Source organism: Gadus macrocephalus, chromosome 19 (genome assembly GCF_031168955.1).
Source record: "Gadus macrocephalus chromosome 19, ASM3116895v1".
NCBI classification, from domain to species: Eukaryota; Metazoa; Chordata; class Actinopteri; order Gadiformes; family Gadidae; genus Gadus; species Gadus macrocephalus.
The window spans coordinates 2,936,534-2,955,515 of record NC_082400.1 but is presented as its reverse complement, the minus strand read 5'-3'; the positions used below and the strand labels follow the sequence as shown (position 1 = coordinate 2,955,515).

Below are 18,982 nucleotides of genomic sequence, written 5' to 3'. Positions count from 1 at the left end.
CATATGCGTGTACGTTTGTGTGCGCGCGTGCGTATGCGTGTAAGTTGTGTGTGCGTGATTGGTTAATGGCGATCGATCGGCTGGCTGTTAATCACTTTGCTTTGAGCACACCTGGCAGGCTCGCATTGATCGCGCATCGATGAGTTGCCTCGTTCGCCTGCGTGGCTGCGGCCGCCGTCACCGTCGTGTCCCCGACTCATTGACGTCCTTTAGCTGTCTGGGGGCCGGTGGTTATGGCCCCCTGGTGGTCCCCGGCCCTCCGCCGCCGTGGGGCCGCCCCAGCAGCGTTAAAACATGCCCACTCAGCCCAGACTTTGATTAACATGCGGAGGCTTACAACCAGGGCGTCTGAGCCCTAAAACCCTACGAGGTGCGTCTGTTTCGCGCGTCTTACTGGGTCTCCCTGACTTTGCATTGGTTGTAGCTACCAGTTGATGCATATATTTTATGTTATAAGAGTTGGTTATTTGTTTGTATTAGACCTGCACTTCTGTTACAGAGCTCAGATGCTGGTCAGATAAGGTGAAGATGTGGTTTTGAATAACAAGTAGAACCCCCTCCTTTATGTTTCAGACGCTCTGTGTTTGTATTGCTCTCGCCCTCTTCCATCCATCTTGCTCTCTCTTCTCTCTCTCTGTCTTTCTTCCTTCCTTTCCCCCGCTCATTTCATTTCTGTACCCTTGTGTGGCTGGCTCCTCGCCTCCATTACAAACCTTGTCTAAAGTAATGAGTTTAAACTCAGGGCACCTGTCTCAGACTGGGATGGAATGAGGGAGCAGAGAGGCGTGTGTGTGTGTGTGTGTGTGTGTGTGTGTGTGTGTGTGTGTGTGTGTGTGTGTGTGTGTGTGTGTGTGTGTGTGTGTGTGTGTGTGTGTGTGCTTGTGTGTGGTGTGTGTGTGTGGTGTGTGTGTGTGTGTGTGTGTGTGTGTGTGGTGTGTGTGTGTGTGTGTGTGTGTGTGTGTGTGTGTGTGTGTGTGTGTGATTGGTCTGTGTGTGCGTATGTGTGTCTGCGATTGGTCTCTTTGTGTGTGTGTGTGTGTGTGTGTGTGTGGGGGGGGGGGGGTGTTTGTGTGTATTGTTCTGTTTGGGGGTGAGGTTTGTAAATACACTTTATATAACAAACATAAAGTATTAAGCATGTTGTACCAATTAATATATTTACTGGACAATGATTGGATGTCTATGGTGTGTGTGTGTGTGTGTGGGGGGGGGGGGGGTGTTTGTGTGTATTGTTCTGTTTGGGGGTGAGGTTTGTAATGAGAATTTTCCATTTTATTTATTGTATTCATAATCAGCGTTCAGTGTTTGTATATGACGTCTAATTTGTTATTCATTACGTATTTTCTTTCAGGTCTCAGGTGGACCTGAAAGGCCATCATTTTTGTTCAGCGATTTTATACGATGTTAGTAAAACTCGCAGGGTTTGTCGTGCGCATTTGGGGTTTCAATAAATAACCGAAATTCTATTTATGTATTTAAAACATGTTGATGTGGAGCCTACTTTTTTTGGGAATGCCGCGCCGCCACCCTAGTTATCGTATATTTATATACATATGTGCTTGTTTACGACCTATGGCCATTATTTCATCTTCTGCAACATGCACGCATATATCCTGTATTTAATACATGAACATGTTATATGAGCACAATATTCTGAACAACCCCCGAACATATGGATTCTAGGTTTCTGTGACAGGAGCGGGACGCTGTGATGAGGAACAATAGTGTTCACAAAGTAAGCACCGTTCACCTTGCAAACGAGTTTATGAGTTCTACGTTAAGGTTAATTGACACAAACAAAGCACTTTATTCATTTACCAATTCAAAGAAAAACTGATTTATTCGGCTTTTGTTCCAAACAATAGCTCTTCTCCAATCCATAGTGCACTCGTTGCCATAACGACGGCGGCAGGTGACCTGGCATACTTTTTTTTTTCGGAAACTGAGGTGCGGCAGGACCGAACAGCACCTCCCAGAGGGCCGCGTGAGAGGTTATTATCCATGCTCAGTGTGTGTTGACTACTTCTGTTGTTGAGTGCAATGGTCATGGCAAGCAGCTTAGCTCCAAGTTACCATGGCCCCCGGGTGACAGCCAGGCCACTGCTATGGTCGCAAATGATGGTTACAAATTAAAGAATTGTTTGTCCTATTGACTACTTTTATATTAATGAGGGCTGACATTAACTCTAATAAAATGATATGTTTGGAGGCGCTAGCCTTCAAGAGGTGACGGGACTGGTAGGTGATGTAGGGGTACACTTGCCAATGAGCTAAAGACATGGGGCTTTTGTAAATAAAAGGAGCCTAAAGGACTTACAAAAAACATGGTGGTCCCGCCTAACTGGAGGTGATGTCATCCCTCCCTGAGATGTCATACGAAGAAGTAAAAAAAACACACCATTAATGGGAGCCGAGAATGACTTGTGAATAAGATAGAGACTTCTGGCGACAAGATGTACAAAAGCATCATCAAATTCTGTCTTGTAGAAAGAGGTAACCAGGGGGCATCTTGGGATCCTTCTGTGAAAGTCTTGGGTCTCTTAGCGCAAAGGAAGACCCTAATCCTAACCCCAACCTAACAGTAATCCTAAAACACGGCCCCACCACAGTCAGGCCCTTAAAGGGGACCTATTATGCTTTTTCGACTTTTATGGACCTATAAACGTTGTTATAATGATTGATAGTCCTGTTTAACCATACACAAAAAATTTATGTCGGTTTTCGGGAAACTCTTCCTCTCATCTGGGCGCCATCAGCCTTCTCTGTCAAACACTCGGTTTCGTCCTTCTCCGCCCCCTCGCCCCCCTCCTGCCAACCCAACTCCGATGTGATTGGTTACCTTCCTTGAAGCGCGCGCGCGGGCAGTTTGACCAGGCATATGGGGGCGTGGCAGGAGTGCATCTACGTAGATGATTTCCCGGAAATGTGAACAACTGAATCGCAAACGTTGTCCCGAGTGTTTAGCACTCGGCACAGCCACCCCAGACTGTCAGCAGGGAATACGTCGAAATGCATGTACGTCATTATTTGACACTTTAGTATGGTTAAACATGACTATCAATCATTATAACGACGTTTATAGGTCATAAAAGTCGAAAAAGTATAATAGGTCCCCTTTAATTAAAGTATTCATGTCTCAGGGCGGTAGGCCCTTCCTGTCTCCTAAACGGTTTTTAGACCACATTCTGATCCACTAGGTCCTGTGGGCCACACTTTGAGAGGCTTTGTCTAAAAACTGCCCGTTTGGGCACACTTTCTTTCGGTAAGCGCTAGAAATCCAAATTTCGGAAAAAGTCTTTCCCGAGACCCAGGGGATTATGTGTATGAATTACTCTCTATTAATCTCTAGCAATCTTGGAATGGCAGAAAAAGGGGCGGGACCTCCAACTGGAGAGTAAATGGTCCTAAAACAGCCGGCAGTTTCATGTTCCCCATTTTCGGGGGAATGGAGATGGATACCAGGGCCTTAAGACATGTTAACACAGCCAGTGGCCAAGTTTTTGAAGTCTGGGTGAAAAGAAAAAGAGGATATGCCTGTTGGATGGGTAGGGTGTAGGTCTGAGAGGAAATTCCGCTCACGATCTTGCAAGGGAGCCGCTGGGTGAGGTGCAACGAGATGGAGCATTAGCTGAGGCTATGTGAGACATTTCTTGTAGGGCCCCCAAAATTGAGATTGTATGTGACTTTTCAGACCCTCGTTGATACAAAAGAGACCCGAGGTCTATAGCTCACTTGTTAGTGACCTCTACCTCTAAGTCACCTCCTCATTGCCTCCCTTTCTGTAGGGCTACGGCAGCCTAATTGATCATTCTAGTATATTTTAAAGCCCTCTTTCATGTAAACGACACCGCCACCACTGGGGCGTGGCAACAACATATCCATATGGGGAGGGGGGGCTTGTGGACAGTAGGGGTACACCATACATAAATAGGAATCTTTCAATGAGCATTTCACTCAACAGAAATAGTCAATACACACTCAGGATGAGGAATGACCTCTCACACATGATCAATTAATGAATTGTGTCAAAACCTGCTTCGCTAAATCAATGAGCTTGGTGTTTTGCTTTCACAAATAGGTTTGGCTGTGACACTACCGAATCTGTCCATGCTAACTAGAGTCACATTGATTACAAAAGGAATTTATTAACTAGAAAACGCATTTCCTGCAGAAAATGCGGTGAGTGCTGTAGTGCAAAGTGAGGTTGAAAATATGTTTTAGTAAAGCCACATAGTTTAATACGTAAAGAAATGTGAAATGGAATGAAGGGATTTGAACAGAGTCTAATTTGCAATGGAATCATATTTCCAATGGATTAATCATTCTAGCGCACGTGTAACAAGAAATAACATAATCGTTTAGGCTTGACATTGTTTTTTTAGGTTTATTATTGACGTTGTTTAGGCTCCGCAACGTCCGAAATGGTTTGTGACCCGCTCTAGCCCAAGATGGAGCCTGTGACGTCATCACACTCTAGCCTCAACGGATGACTATCTGTAATGTACGAAGCGGGTATGATATTACACTGTTGATTTAGAAAAAAAGTATAAATGATATAGAAAATCAGTTTGGATATATTTGAAGATCAAAGTATGTTGATTTGTTAAATGTGTGAAAGAAGGTTAACGGTAAACAATGGACAAAGTTACAAAGTCTGAAGTAGTTGAAGTTTCAAAAGTAGATATCTTAAAAAGTTACAAATATTTTTAATAATTGAATGGTAGCGTGCAATATTAAGTGTATATTAACATTTTAAAAGTGGAATGTAGACTCTAGGATAAATATTGTGGAAAGATGTGGATCCCAAAATTTGTCGAGAATAAGAAAGAAAGAAAGAAAGAAGTCTAAGAAACACAATAGTTGAGCGCTGCATGCAGCACCATCCGAATTAAAGGGTTAACTGCGGTTTGCCTTCAAAAGGCACCTTGAAATATGTGTCTATTTCCTAGCCAGTGGAACTATTTACGGCTAAATCGTTTATCTTTAGATGAGTAAATGCCTGAAGTGCACCATTGGGTATAAATCCTCATCTAGGTTTGTGTAAATGAACATTTACATAGAACTCATAAACTTGTAAGCAACCTGAACTGTGCTTACATTTTATACATTAATGTTTCTCATCACAGCGTCCCGCTAAAATCACAGGAACCAAGAATAAAACTTCTCAGGGGACATTCCGAATATTGTGTGCATATAAAACGTAAATCTATTAAATACAGGATATATGTGTGCATGTTGCAGAAGATGAAGAAATGGCATTTTCAGCGCAGTGTCCATAGCAACCACGATAGAAAACACTGGCGTCTACCAATTTTCTTGCGAGACCGAAAATATTTTTTTAATTACTAGCAAACTAAATATACAATCACTGAAAGAATATTATGACAACAAAACATTTTTTTTTTACTTGAAGTTTTATCGAAATACATTTTACTGCCGAATCTATATCAAAACATGGCATTTTCCACTGAGAATAAAATAAATGGCAAACACCTTGTTCGTTTTGGCCTATAGAAAATAATAAAATGTAGGGATCTCACATTCATCTCACGAGTGGTTATTGTAAGACTACTACATTTTCTGCTCAGGACCAACATAGCTATTGTAAATGTTGGTGTGAGACTGGGTTGCCTCACCAGCATGAACATGTTGATAAGCCTTGGCATTGCGTTGACAGCAGCACTTGAGCCAACGGTAAGGGTGGGTGGGAGAGAACTCTACCAGGGGCTCCGCTGCCGGAAAAATGAATGACTGAATATTTGCATGTTCTTCTTCAGTGGGTTTGAAAAACGGTTCTCTGATACATCGTGCTGGTTACGGTAACCACAGAATGCACCGTCGGGCAGAAATGTCAAATTGACATTTCTGTGTATGTGTGTGTGTGTGTGTGTGTGTGTGTGTGTGTGTGTGTGTGTGTGTGTGTGTGTGTGTGTGTGTGTGTGTGTGTGTGTGTGTGTGTGTGTGTGTGTGTGTGTGTGTGTGTGTGTGTGTGTGTGTGTGTGTGTGTGTGTGTGTGTGTGTGTGTGCGTGTGTGTGTGTGTTTGTGTCTTACCCTGGGGCCACTCCTATGTTCCTGTTAGGTCGGCAGGCTCAACTCTCACATTTCTCCAATTCTTAATATTCAAATTATTTGATGGGGTAAAGTTGTTAAACCACTTGGTCATCTATAGCCGCGGCCCTGAAGCCACGCGGCTGAGTGGTTCTCTGTTAGCCATCCTCCTCTTTCAGGTGTAGAGCTGGAATCAAAGTTCACGTTGGCACAGTTTAAATCATGGATTTAAAACCAAAAAATAGACTCCATTCTGAAGATATTGTATCGACGGATTTGTTCAGCCAACTTTAAGGTATACTACTTGCACATTTCTTAAACATACCATATCATTGAACAATTTTTCCGTACGACTGAACCAAAGGCAAACAAGGTCAATCGCACCATTCACTTTTTTTTGTGGGTATTAATTCCACCCTCTCTCTCTCCCTTCATCCTGACAGCGGACCACCCCCAACCCCCCCCCCTTCCCTCCCTACCTCATTCGTCCTGCATCGCAAAAAGGGTGATGAAATACAAAAGAAATAGAGAGAGAGAGAACGAAAAAGAAAGACAGAAATAATCGGTTGCCGTGTGCACAAGAGTCGGCCTTTCCTTCCGTTTCTCCTCATGCCACAGGTCCCCACTGCGTTCACTTTAATCCCCCCTCCACACACACACACATACACAAACACACACGCACGCATGCACAAACGAGCACACACACACACACACACACATGCATACATACACACAGACACGCACTCAAAAAGATATGCACACACACAGACACAAACATGCACATACACACTCACACACACACGCACATTTGTGTTCGCACACACACATACACACGAAAAAATATATACAAACATGCATGTGCTCTCGCGCACACACACACACACACACACACACACACACACACACACACACACACACACACACACACACATACACACACACACACACACACACACACACACACACACACACACACACACACACACACACACACATACACACACACACACACGCACACGCACACACATACACACCTCGTCCCACACCACACCTTACTTCCAATGCACATAGAGAGAGAATTACGGTCAAGCACAACAACACTCATTAACAGTCCCCATACTGATAGTGTAGCAATGAACCGGCTTGTGGGTGTGTGTGTGTGTGTGTGTGCTCCACATTGTTATACGTGAGTTATAACCCTCTTTGAGTGTTATGCTTTCAATCCACCGCTCAATCCACCAGAGAGTAAACAACAACTGGTTGGGTTATGGTTTGCCAAGTGTATTGTCGAGAGGGAGGATAGAATCAGCAACCCAGCCCGTCCAGAGAGCTTTGTGTTCTCCTGTTCTCAGAAGCGCTGTGCGCTGAAGAGAAGGCAACGGGTGTGAATTAAGTAAATATGCAACAAAACAACAGGTGTAAATGAGTACATTAGTATTGCATTTTGATGCTGTTCTCATTAGCTATGTGAGTCTTCAGTCAGTTTATTCCATATAAATTTAAGGGCATTTAGCAGATGCTTTAGTCCAAAGTGACTTTCAATCAGTGTTGGGCAAATTACTTGAAAAAGTAATTTGTTACTGTTACTAGTTACTTCTCCCAAAAATAGTAGTTACTCCTTTACAAATAGAAGTATCTATTGCGTTACTTTCAAGTACATTGTTAAATGATCAAATGTGTCAAATAATTTGGACACCATGTCCACCCCCACCCCTCTTTAACGGAACTCAAAATACATGTGCATGTTCATGCACGGAAGCATGGAATGCACGGAAGCACGCAACGTTGAAAGATGTTTGAATTAATTGACACCGACGTGGCATAATGTGCATTTCACGCTTACACTCTTTCTTTTAATTTCTTGGAGGGAAAAGTAATGGCTTCCCTTCCATTTAAAGAGGGCTGTTTTGGGATTATTTGGGTTCGCCATTCCAGTTTCACGTTGACTCACTTGCGTCGTGTGTCCGACTATGCGTGCTTTCGAATGTGTGTAAACAAAACCCTCCCAACTCTACCTCTGATTGGCTTACCGTGACATGTTACTATACCTCAGCCAATCGTTATCATTAATGCGATTGTCTCGTACCCACTAACCAATGAAGAACAGTAAAGAGAGAGAGTGAGATCTAGTGGGTCAGATGAAAAAACTGCTTAAATTATGGTAACGCGCCACATTTTTAGGAAGTAACGGTAACGGCGTTATAATGATTGGAAGAGCAATCTGTTAGACTACTCGTTACTGAAAAAGTAACACCGTTAGTACCGCCATTATTTATAACGCCGTTATTCCCATCACTGCTTACAATAAGTAAGAAGAAGGTGAAACAACCTTTGTCAGAAGAAGGTAAAACAGCAACAATATACTGCTGTTGGTACAGTAAGGATGTTCATAGAACCAAGTACCAAGCACTAACAATCGCTAGGTTAACCCATTCCCCGTATACAACAAAAATAGTTAGGATGAGATGCTAGATTAGGGCTGTGTTAAATTGCTAATCCCATGAATTAAGAGTTGTTTTAATGTACAGGTTGCCTGGAGCCTGGGCTGTGGTCATGCCTGGAGCCTGGGCTGTGGTCGTGCCTGGAGCCTGGGCTGTGGTCGTGCCTGGAGCCTGGGCTGTGGTCGTGCCTGGAGCCTGGGCTGTGGTCGTGCCTGGAGCCTGGGCTGTGGTCGTGCCTGGAGCCTGGGCTGTGGTCGTGCCTGGAGCCTGGGCTGTGGTCGTGCCTGGAGCCTGGGCTGTGGTCGTGCCTGGAGCCTGGGCTGTGGTCGTGCCTGGAGCCTGGGCTGTGGTCGTGCCTGGAGCCTGGGCTGTGGTCGTGCCTGGAGCCTGGGCTGTGGTCGTGCCTGGAGCCTGGGCTGTGGTCGTGTCTGGAGCCTGGGCTGTGGTCGTGCCTGGAGCCTGGGCTGTGGTCGTGCCTGGCGGGGGTCTCCCTGGACATGGCCGTTGCAGGGCTGCCTGCCGGAGGTTGCGCTGAGGCTTGACAGCCGGACCGTGGTGGTAGCCCTCTGGAGGGCCGGGGACAGCCAGGGCGAGGACTCCCTCTCCCCCCCACCTTCAAGGAGCATGGGGCCTGGGACGGCTGTGCTGGCAGAGTGGGGCTGGGCGGCTGCAGGCCGATCCCAGGGGCCGCCAGCTGGAGATGGCTCCCTCCCTCCCCCTCCCTTCCTCCCTCCTTCCCTTCCCTCCCTCCCTCCCCCCCCTCCCTCCCTCCCTCCATCCTTCTGTACTCTGCGCTTCAGGCAATGTGCTGAAAGCTACTGAATGTGTTTTGGAGGTTGCCATGGACCGACTCTTTCAACTGACTGGCGATGGGCTTGGGGAGTGGGATGAGGCTGCTGGGTGTGCAGTACCACTGCAGTGAAAGAATAGGTGGATTTCAGTGTAGTCGTAGAACTTAAAGGTCTTATTAAATAGTTTATAAATAGATAATTAGACCATTAAGTATACTGTTATTAACAGTATACTTAATGGTTCAGACGTTCTGGAAACACTTCATCCATTGATTCATCAAATCCTTTCATGCATTTCTCCAAACTATCCATCAATCCTAATTCATCCATCATCCTCTCAATCATTTATCCATCCATCCATCCATCCATCCTTTCATTCATCCATCCATCCATCGATCTTATCATCCTCTCATCCATCTCCCTACCAGTTGGTGTGTTAATGGTAGCAGCAGTAGCATTAACAGGGCTCTTGATTCTCTGTCCTGACAGCATGGGAGGTCAGCTGGCCACAATAGACTCAAGACTTACCTGTTCAGAGTTCACTAAGGCCCAATCCCATTTCTACCCCTTACCCCTTCCCCTTACCCCTCCCCCTTGTTTTGAAGGGGTAAGGGTAAGGGGTAGAAATGGGATTGGGCCTTAGACTCGGCATAGCCTCCCTCCACACCTCCTACTTATTGTATGTTGTACGTCCTGGCACTTATATGGAAATTATATACACACTTATTGTATGTCGTACTGAGTTAAAGTACTTAGTTGTGTAGCATCTTATCCTATCTATCTATCTCTGTTGTATACGGGGAATGGGTTAACCTAGCGATTGTCAGTGCTTTGCACTTGGTTCTATTAACATCTTTACTGTACCGACAGCGTTATATTGTTTCTCTTCTTCTGACAAATGTACTTTTAAGCAACTTAAAACTTTTAATTTTAAGTTGCTTTGGATGAAAACACCTTTTAAACGCCCTAAATGTAAATGTAAAATGATGCAGCAAAGCATGATGATGACATCAGATAGGAAATTATCATTTCAAAGTAAAAGTCTTGTGTTTGGAGATGTCTGGTCCTTTAAAAGCATCTTCCATACCCCCTTATTCCTTATAACTGGGACATAAACAGAAAATACAGGATACAGGCCAGCTAAGCTCATAATGCAATGAACTTTCTAAAATATGATTTTGTGTTTTTTTTATCATTTGGGTACTCATTGTCAGTTTAAGTTTTTAATTAGTAGACAATCCTAAAATAACATCACACGCATATGCACCTCAGGCACTATTACCAATACTAACTCAAAGTGGCTATTGAACAGTTCTGCTACTGATACTGACTACATTTTTAGGGCCTTACTGACATAACCTTACCCACTTACCTGTCCTTCCCCTTTTGTATCGCCAATATATTGCTACAATAATATCGGATCAATGCATTCCATTCATTGTAAAAACAAACAACTAGAAACCAAAGACCACATTGCATTATCAGACCTTTGTGCCTCTTTATGAACTAAATAATCATGAATAATAAATTTATTACAAAGCATGGGTAAAATGATCTTCACACACACACACACACACACACACACACACACACACACACACACACACACACACACGCACACACACGCACACACACACACACACACACACACACACACACACACACACACACACACACACACACACACACACACACACACACACACACACACACACACACACACACACAAGATAAGCATGTAAGGTAATGCGGTCTCTGGGCTGCATTACCTCCCTCATTATGCATGGTTTATCGGCCAGTGGAGCCGCGTGCGCTAAGTGGACGTTTTATTGAGGAAATTGGGTCTGAAGATTGGACCCAGCCCAACATGGCGCTCTGCGTAATGTCCCTGTTGTGCATAATGTTTCTTGGCCCGTTTCCGTGACCCTCGATAAGGCAATCTATCGCAGGGGGGGGACAGCCTGAGAGTATGCTGATGGTGGTGGGAAAGAAGAATGTAGACACCAAACAAAGTAGATGCGTTTCAAATCTCCAAGTATTGACGTGTCTCTATTAGTTTGGGACACATCATATCGGCTTGGATCAGGATTGAATGATCTAGCATAAAATACTTTTTTTGCATATTATGTCAACCTTATATCAGCGTGGATGTACTCTATTGGGTGGGCTAGAGGGTCTCATGGTAAGATAAGTGGGTTGAAACCCACTTATGTAGGCAGACTAGTCATAAGTGACATCATGGATTAACAATTGCATTTAGGGCATTTAGCAGACTCTTTTATCCAAAGAGACTTATAATAAGTACATTTGTCAGCAGAAGGAGAGAAAACAATATATCGCTGTCGGTACAATAAGGATGGTCATAGAACCAAGTGCAAGCGCCAACAATCACTAGGTTAACCCATTCCCTGTATACAACAAAGATAGCCAGCACAAGATGCTACACAACTAAGTACTATGGCCCAATCCCATTTCTACCCCTTACCCCTTCCCCTTACCCCTCCCCCTTGTTTTTAAGGGGTAAGGGGAAGGGGTAAGGGGTAGAAATGGGATTGGGCCTATAACTAAGTACAACATTCAATAAGTGCGTACATTAAGTGCCATCCAAACCGTGGAAGTGGAGGAAGGGCCTGCTGGCCTTCTAAACACCTCGCTGTCTGGACTGCCCTGAGCCAGGGTCCGGGGGTGGCAGGGGAGAAAGAACGCCGACCGAGTCCCATCCGTACCAGCCCCTTCCTCCCTCCCTCATAATGAGTATGCGACACTGCGCCGTGTGTTTAGGGTCCACGGCCCTGTGGATGAAGGTTGAAGGCAGGCTTGATCTTTCATTGTTCATATTAAATAAGTCAGGCTTCCAACGCCCCCCCCCCCCCTCCCCCCCATCCCTAACCCCTACCCGGGTGTGCGCACCACACTGGGGCTTATTGGATGTGAATACGGGCCCGTGTGTAGAGTTCCTTTCAGCTCAAGCCAATGAGTTTGAGTCCTTTTGAACAGGCAGCTTCACCAGGCAGCTATGACAGCTGGGAGGACCCTTGATCACGAGTAATTATCAAAGTGGACGCGAGTCTACCGAACCACCAGGGTCACGGTTGCACTGCTCTTCATCAACCCCAGCGCGTGTGTGTTTGTGTGCGTGAGTGTGCGTGGGTGTCTGTGTGTATACAGCATTTGGGTCTCTTTGTGAATGTGCGCTCGCACATTTGTGGGGTCATGTTCTGCCGTCCACCACTTAATGGCCATTCGGTAATTGTCAGTCTGTGCAGAACTGTACCTCGGGAAAAGATCTCTCTGCTTATTTTCCAAAAATGTGTGTTGTCCAACGCACACTCACAACCACACACACACACACCCATACACACAAACACACACACACACAGACACACACACACACACACACACACACACACACACACACACACACACCCACACACACACACCTACTCACCCACAAACACACACCCCCCACACACACACAGACACATACACACGCACACTGTTGTGTGACACGTCTTTAATAAAGCCGAAGCCACTGAAGGTTTATGAAAGAGTTTCCATCCCAGCAGTACAATAGATCATCATTACACTTGAATTCAAAACGCTTGCATCATCTCCGAGGAAACGCCATGCGCTTGATGATGATGTCCTGTATTCTCTCCAGGCCACTAAGAGTAGTCTTAAAAAAACACAGCACACTATCAATATTTCACACTGGAAATTAGCAGTAACAGAAGATTTAAAACTGCGGCAAGCAAGTATGATTTCTTGCTGACATTTTGCTCCAAAACATATCTTAACTTAGACAGACCCACCCAGTCTAGGCAAGGCAAGGCAAGGCAAGGCAAGGCAAGGCAAGGCAAGGCAAGGCAAGGCAAGGCAAGGCAAGGCAAGGCAACTTTATTTGTATAGCACTTTTCATACATGAGGCAGACTCAAAGTGCTTCACATAGAAATATTGTCATATTAAAATAAATTATTTAAATAAAATAGATACGTAAGAGAAAATAAAGGCAAAGTCTACTGTGAGTGAGTTTCATGCAAGTAAGTTACCTGTACCCAAGAGCGCATGTAGGCCTTTTGTATGTTTTTTACAGCTTTCTTTGTGTGTGTGTACAGTATGTGTGTGTGCGCTCACAAATGTGCATGTTTGTGTGTGTGTGTGTGTGTGAGAACACAATTGTGCATGTGTTCGCGTGTGTCTGTATGTTTGTGTGTGTGTGTGTGTGTGTGTGTGTGTGTGTGTGTGTGTGTGTGTGTGTGTGTGTGTGTGTGTGTGTGTGTGTGTGTGTATGTGTGTGTGTTTGCATGTTTGTTTGTGTGCGTTTGTGTGTTGCAGTTTTCAAATAAAATAAGCTATTGTACAAAAATGATATGATAGGATCTGTTGGCTCCAAAAAGACTTCCCCAGAATGGTGACCTGGCTCATACATGTCCAACAGTGCACTCTGGTTGGGACTGTCTATGTTAAGTAGTAGGCTTTTGCCTACCACATATAATAGGGGAGAACACATCACAGCATAGTCGAGAGTTATTATAGAGAATATGAGAATCTCTCTCTGACCTCGATTCACTGCCAGCGATGTGGTAGAATAAATACAAATAGATTGTTCTGCGAATTGACGCAGCAATCTGGTGTTTGCGACATCAATTCTCCACTTGGACTTCTACACTCAAATTTCTAGGCCTAAAACAAATGGATCTTAGCTTATTTAGTCTCATTTTTGGGGAAGAAATCTTGCTGTCTTGCATCTGCCAGTTCCATACTGACTAGCAGCCATTTGGAGAGTAGATCTTTGTTGTAATTTTTCTCGTGGAATTGTCCTTGCATCAGCTGTTCGTTTATTTCAGTTGATCAGATATATCTGTATTTAAAAAACAATCAATCAATCAAATTCCTTGGTATCATATTTACATGGGCAGGTATTTGACGTAGTAATGTGTGAGTATAATATGCACATGAACTTGCATGTTTTTTTTATGTGTGTGTGTGTGTGTGTGTGTGTGTGTGTGTGTGTGTGTGTGTGTGTGTGTGTGTGTGTGTGTGTGTGTTGCCCACTGCGTTCTTGGTGTAGAAAAGAAGGGTGAAAGATGGAGGGAGAGAGAGAGAGAGAGAGAGAGAGAGAGAGAGAGAGAGAGAGAGAGAGAGAGGGAGAGAGAGATGGGAGAGAGAGATGCAGGGGAAGCACAGAAAACAACACTATCAAAGGAGGGCTTCAAACACTATCAGCCGCGTCTCCTGGGTAATTTACCATCCTGCATTCTTTCGACTTCAAAGGGTTGCTCTGCGTTGAAATACTGCAAGTGGGATGGAGAGAGTGAGCGAGAGAGGCAGAGCGAGAGAGAGAGAGAGAGAGAGAGAGAGAGAGAGAGAGAGAGAGAGAGAGAGAGAGAGAGAGAGAGAGAGAGAGAGAGAGAGGTAGGGAGAGAGAGGGAAGGAGGGGGGAGTAGGAGTGAGGAGGGATGAGGGATGGAAGAGAGAGAGAGAGAGAGAGAGAGAGAGAGAGAGAGAGAGAGAGAGAGAGAGAGAGAGAGAGAGAGAGAGAGAGAGAGAGAGAGAGGGAGGGGGTGGGTGGGTATAGAATCAGATTTCTCTGATAAGTGCTGACGCTGGGCCTGTTTGATATTAGATTCAGGGAACAGTTTGATTTGTTGTCGCCTTTGAAACTCTTCTGACGTCCTTCAGAGAAGCAGCCTGGACTGCCACCCCCACCACCCCCACCACCCCCACCCCCACCACCCCCACCACTACCATCACCACCACCACCACCACCACCACCACCACCACCACCACCACCACCACCACCACCCCCCTACCACCACCTCCACCACCATCACCACCCTATCACCACCTCCACCACCATCACCACCACCACCACTATACCACCACCATCACCACCACCACCTCCACCACCCTCACCACCCTCACCCCCCTACCACCACCACCACCACCTTACCACCACCTCCACCACCACCACCCTACCACCACCCTACCACCACCCTACCACCACCACCTCCACCACCACCACCACCAACACCACCCTACCACCACCACCACCACCACCACCACCTCCACCACCACCCTACCACCACCTCCACCACCAGCACCACCACCAGCACCACCACCAGCACCACCACCACCTCCACCCACCACCCTTCCACCGCCACCTCCACCACCACCACCACCACCTCCACCACCACCCTACCACCACCCTACCACCACCTCCACCACTACCACCTCCACCACCACCCTACCACCACCTCCACCACCAGCACCAGCACCACCAGCACCACCACCACCTCCACCACCACAACCCTACCACCTCCACCACCACCACCCTACCACCACCAGCACCACCACCACCTCCACCCACCACCCTACCACCACCACCCTACCACCACCACCTCCACCACCACCACCCTACCACCTCCACCACCACCACCACCACCACCCTACCACCACCTCCACCACCACCCTACCACCACCCTACCACCACCTCCACCACCAGCACCAGCACCACCACCACCTCCACCACCACAACCCTACCACCTCCACCACCACCTCCACCCCCACCCTACCACCACCTCCACCACCACCTACACCACCACAACCCTACCACCTCCACCACCACCACCACCCTACCACCACCTCCACCACCACCACCCTACCACCACCTCCACCACCACCACCCTACCACCACCTCCACCACCACCACCCTACCACCTCCACCACCACCACCACCACCACCACCCTACCACCACCTCCACCACCACCCTACCACCACCTCCACCACCAGCACCAGCACCACCTCCACCACCACAACCCTACCACCTCCACCACCACCTCCACCCCCACCCTACCACCACCTCCACCACCACCTACACCACCACAACCCTACCACCTCCACCACCACCACCACCACCACCACCCTACCACCACCTCCACCACCACCACCCTACCACCACCTCCACCACCACCACCCTACCACCTCCACCACCACCACCACCACCACCACCCTACCACCACCTCCACCACCACCCTACCACCACCCTACCACGACCTCCACCACTACCACCTCCACCACCACCCTACCACCACCTCCACCACCAGCACCACCACCACCTCCACCACCACAACCCTACCACCTCCACCACCACCTCCACCCCCACCCTACCACCACCTCCACCACCACCACCCTACCACCACCAGCACCACCACCACCTCCACCCACCACCACCTCCACCCACCACCCTACCACCACCACCTCCACCACCACCACCACCACCCTACCACCTCCACCACCACCACCACCACCACCACCCTACCACCACCTCCACCACCACCCTACCACCACCCTACCACGACCTCCACCACTACCACCTCCACCACCACCCTACCACCACCTCCACCACCAGCACCAGCACCACCACCACCTCCACCACCACAACCCTACCACCTCCACCACCACCTCCACCCCCACCCTACCACCACCTCCACCACCACCACCACCACCCTACCACCACCAGCACCACCACCACCTCCACCCACCACCCTACCACCACCACCTCCACCACCCCCACCACCACCCTACCACCTCCACCACCACCACCCTACCACCACCCTACCACGACCTCCACCACTACCACCTCCACCACCACCCTACCACCACCTCCACCACCAGCACCAGCACCAGCACCACCTCCACCACCACAACCCTACCACCTCCACCACCACCTCCACCCCCACCCTACCACCACCTCCACCACCACCACCACCACCACCCTACCACCACCAGCACCACCACCACCTCCACCCACCACCCTACCACCACCACCACCTCCACCACCACCACCACCACCCTACCACCTCCACCACCACCACCACCACCACCCTACCACCACCTCCACCACCACCCTACCACCACCCTACCACGACCTCCACCACTACCACCTCCACCACCACCCTACCACCACCTCCACCACCAGCACCAGCACCACCACCACCTCCACCACCACCTACACCACCACAACCCTACCACCTCCACCACCACCACCACCACCACCCTACCACCACCACCCTACCACCACCTCCACCACCACCACCCTACCACCACCACCTCCACCACCACCACCACCACCACCCTACCACCACCTCCACCACCACCCTACCACCACCCTACCACGACCTCCACCACTACCACCTCCACCACCACCCTACCACCACCTCCACCACCAGCACCAGCACCACCACCACCTCCACCACCACAACCCTACCACCTCCACCACCACCTCCACCCCCACCCTACCACCACCTCCACCACCACCTACACCACCACAACCCTACCACCTCCACCACCACCACCACCCTACCACCACCTCCACCACCACCACCCTACCACCAGCTCCACCTCCACCTCCAACACCACCACCTCCACCACCACCTCCACCATCCTACCACCCTACCACCACCTCCACCACCTCCACCTCCACCACCTCCACCTCCACCACCACCTCCCCCACCACCACCTCCACCACCACCACCACCACCATCCTACCACCCTACCACCACCACTACCAGCACCACCACCTCCACCACCATGACCACCACTACCAGCACCACCCCCAGCACCACCCCCAACACCACCACCACCACCACCACCACTACCACCACCATCACCACCACCACACCCTCACCACCATAGGAAATGGAAAAGGGGGAGAGGATAAGAGGGGGAGGAGGAGAGTAGAGGAGGAGAGGAGGGGAGGAGTAGAGAAGAGGGGAGGAGGAGAGAGGATGGGAGGAGGAGGTAAGGAGAGAGGAGGTGAGGAGGAGATAAGGAGAGAGGAGGAGAGGAGGAGAATGCACACAGGCCAGGAGGAATATTAACACAGTGGGTCCAATGCTAGGGATGACCACCAAACACCTACTAAACAGAATCCCTGATGCGTCTATGACCGCCTAATCTCACCTTCTGTTACATTGGAGAATAAACTTTATAACACTTTATAATGTGCACTGTTTCACCAATGAGTAATTACCCTTCACCAACGGATGAATCCCAATGAGTATTTAGAAGCAGATTTGCCTCTGGAATCATAATTATGTATTGCAACATGATTACTACTAGCAGCACATTATCATTACAGCAAATGGAAAATTAGACCTTTGCTTTGACAAAGTCAGCCTCGGTTGAGCAGAGTAATCCTGGGCTTCACTGATGCCTGACCCCCGTGGTGTCGGAGATGACATGTACTCAGAATTGTGTATTATGAAGGTTGTGCACCTGGCCCTATATAAACAAGCATAGCAATAATGATTTCTTTGTGTTGTTACACACAAAGACCAATTAGTCTATAGTTTGAATTCTAGTCTATTATTGGTAGTTGGGCGTGTTTAGTTGGCTGATGGTTCTCCCAAAGATTATGAAATGATAAAAGCAGTCTTTTAATCTCAAACCGGTGTGCAGATGTATGCTGATGAAACTACTTAAGTACACAATCTAAACAACTTCTTCTGCCCACACCAAAGGGAAGGAACCGTCAGCATAAAGGAAGGTAGCAGTGGTGAAGTCTATTAAAGTTGAATTGAATTGAATTGAATTGAAAAAGTTTTTATTTCAAACAAGTAAATAATAATAAAAAATAATAATAATAAACAATCAAATAAATGAAACAAGTGGACAGTTACAATAAAGTAATGTTTA

At 47.7% G+C, this 18,982-nt stretch overlaps 1 protein-coding gene across 1 annotated transcript in view; it reads right to left on the bottom strand.

The window, feature by feature from the left end:
* The window catches only part of st6galnac6 (ST6 (alpha-N-acetyl-neuraminyl-2,3-beta-galactosyl-1,3)-N-acetylgalactosaminide alpha-2,6-sialyltransferase 6), a 139,850-nt gene that overhangs the window by 82,503 nt on the left and 38,365 nt on the right, over nt 1-18,982 (bottom strand). The gene's annotated exons all lie outside the window — the stretch shown is intronic.